Source organism: Cavia porcellus, unplaced genomic scaffold, assembly GCF_034190915.1.
Source record: "Cavia porcellus strain 051 isolate PalLab524CR breed Dunkin Hartley unplaced genomic scaffold, mCavPor4.1 scaffold_9, whole genome shotgun sequence".
NCBI lineage: Eukaryota > Metazoa > Chordata > Mammalia > Rodentia > Caviidae > Cavia > Cavia porcellus.
Window position 1 is genome coordinate 48,544,349 of NW_026947492.1, and position 2,862 is coordinate 48,547,210.

Below are 2,862 nucleotides of genomic sequence, written 5' to 3' on the forward strand. Positions count from 1 at the left end.
CACATGTCAGAGCAGGGGAGACGGCTTCAGTCATGTTTGTCACCCACCATGCAGACCTTGCAAACAGATGCAATCCAAATTGTGCACAAACAGATGCGTTTGTGAACTGAGGCATGACTATAAAATACACATCGGATTTGGAAGATTTAATACAAAAATTTCATATTACATGTTGAACTAGTAATAGTTTAAGTAAAATATACTGAGTGAAACAAAGTGTATTCTTAAAGTTAATACATTCTTTTTAGCTATGAATACTAGAAAATGTAGCATTTACAGTATGTAGCTTGTATTACATTTCTAGGGGACAGTACTGATTTAGAAGGTATATCTAAACCCTATTAGAAAGTTAAAAACTGGCAATAAATCTACAATAAAATACGTAAATAAAACTTGATCGTAACACATCTCAGATTTTTTTTCTTCCTCCAGCATTTTTGAGGGACTGATAAAGTGTTTTCATTGTCCTTTATCTAGCTTAGGGTCACTTAACCATTAGGCCTCCTACTGCCAAGGAAGTCTATAACTAGTTTCTGAGCTAATATAAAGATTTGTTTTCAGGAAAGTATAAAAAGTATAAAAATTCCGGGGCTGGGGATTTAGCTCAGCGGCATAAGCACCAGCCTTGCAAGCAGACGGTTGTGAGTTCGATCCCTGGTACCGATAAAAATGAAAAAGACAAAAAAAAAAAAAGTATAAAAATTCCTAGTCTTCCTTTCATATAGATATATTTTCTTCAATCTCAAAGTTTAAAGCAAATTTTCACATCATAGTATGCTGTTCTGTAGGTTGGCTTGAATAGAATTTTGCTAGGGTTTCTCTATACCTAGGTATACTTCTTTCTTATGTAGAAATTATAAAACCACCAGCCAGTGAAGACTAATGGGAAATAAGGTTGAGAGGATGAAAAACAAAACTCAGAACAAAGCCAAGCTATGAAATACTTAAATACATGCTTAAGAATCTGCTCCCATTTATTTGCAGGGAGACATTAGTTATTAAAAAATTGAAGTTACATAATCATAGTTGTACTTTGTAAGATTCATATGGTACTGACAAAAAGGGGGCGACACTATAGATAGTTGTCTATTTTATATATATATGTGTGTGTGTGTGTGTATGTGTGCGCGCGCGCACGCGTGCGCAAGCCTTAGGCATGAAACAGCTTTAGCCATCAACCCAGGCATCAAGCTAGGATGAACAAAGGACTGTCATCTGCTCTTCCCTGACTGATATAAGAACAACACCACCAATGAGGTGTCTGTTTCCCTATTTTCAGGGGGTTATTTTTGTTTTTTTGAGACAGTGTCTTGCTATGTAGTTCATGCTGGCCTAGAACTCACAACAATACTCTTGCTGCAGCTGGAGTTTATAATCCACATGCTAGGATTATAGGTATATGCCACCAGGACTGGCTAGGTCTCTCAAAAGTTGAAAAACAAGTTTGTATTTCTCCTTTTCATACTGAGACCTTTACTATTTCCTATCTAAGACTTGGCAGCATTATTCATTATCTGAGTGCCTCTGCATTACTCCCTATAGGTCAGTCAGTCATGAACTATTGATAGTTGGTCTAAATATCTTTTACCAGTTATCTCTCATCTAGGCACCAGAGGTGACTTTAGTCTCACAAATTCCACTTTTGCCTTCTAGCCATTCTTCTCATGGGACCTATAGAAATTTTTTATTTCAAACAATTTATTTGACTTTAGGGTATACATGGGAGAGGGATGGAAATGTAGCTAGTAATCTGCAATGCTTATGATGCTTGCCTCAGTTAAACAAGGTTTTTTTTTTTAATAGAAAACAATAATTTGTCAAGGTGTACTTTTGTTCCTAAAAATGAATGCGATTTTTTGATTTTGTAAGAATTTTTAGAAATTATAATAGAACAATTCTGTACAGTCTCACTGAATTTTCTAATAACACTGGCACATAAGGTAGCTAATCAATAAGAAAAAATAGAGGCTGACCATTTGTCACTACTTTTATTATTACTGTTATATCTTATCTTGACTATGTATATAATACTGTGTTGCAAAGCAGATTCCTGATGATGTGGCTCTGACTTCAGTGTAAGTGATTTCAGTGTTACCTGAATCTCCTGATAGCTTTTGATACAGAAAGATCGCCTATATTTCAAAGATGATAAAGAATAAGAGGGACTCTCAGCTTTAGAAAATGACAGAGTAGCTTGTGTCAGACAGATCTTGTTGTTAATAACAGTGTTAAACTCTGGACAAAACACACTGGAAAGTTATCAAAAGCTTACGAATACTGAATAGGATATAATTCCTTTCTGTTTTTAGCAGTGCTACAGATTGAACACAGGATCTTGTGTATGCCAGACGTGCTCTGTTCCTGAGTCACACCACCAGTCCAGGAGGATACAATTCTTGAAAGAAGTAGAAAATGCTGGATAAGATCACCTTCATCCTTTTTCCACCCCTGGGATGACACCACTCAGCCTGTGAGATGCATGGAAAATAAGAGTACTAGAAGAAAGCAGTATTCCTTCCAAAAAGGTTAAAGTTTTGCAAGGCAAGTGCTTAGGCCACTAAACTAAATTCCTAGTCTCAAAGGTTGAAGTTTGAGGATAGTGGAAAAACTGGAAATTGAAGGGTAGGGACCTTGAAAAGAGAATCATAGGGTGGCAGTGGGGGTGTGGTTTGCCTCAAAATATCTATCTAGATAATCCCTGAAAATCTTGGCTGACATTATAGCCTCACATGCATTGAAAATATAATAAGGAGCAATAGTTAAAAGACTGGAAATGCCGAGGTAATGTTTCAACAGCTATATGGAACTGGGGAGACAGTATTTTGAATTAAAATATCTCCAGTTTATAGAAAGAGGATTAAA

At 36.1% G+C, this 2,862-nt stretch overlaps 1 non-coding gene across 1 annotated transcript; it reads right to left on the reverse strand.

The window, feature by feature from the left end:
• Positions 1-1,141: 1,141 nt before the first annotated feature.
• Positions 1,142-1,284, reverse strand: LOC111756417 (small nucleolar RNA SNORA48). Its single transcript, XR_002790899.1, has one exon. It is a non-coding gene; the product is annotated as a small nucleolar RNA SNORA48 (small nucleolar RNA).
• Between the last annotated feature and the right edge of the window lie 1,578 nt (positions 1,285-2,862).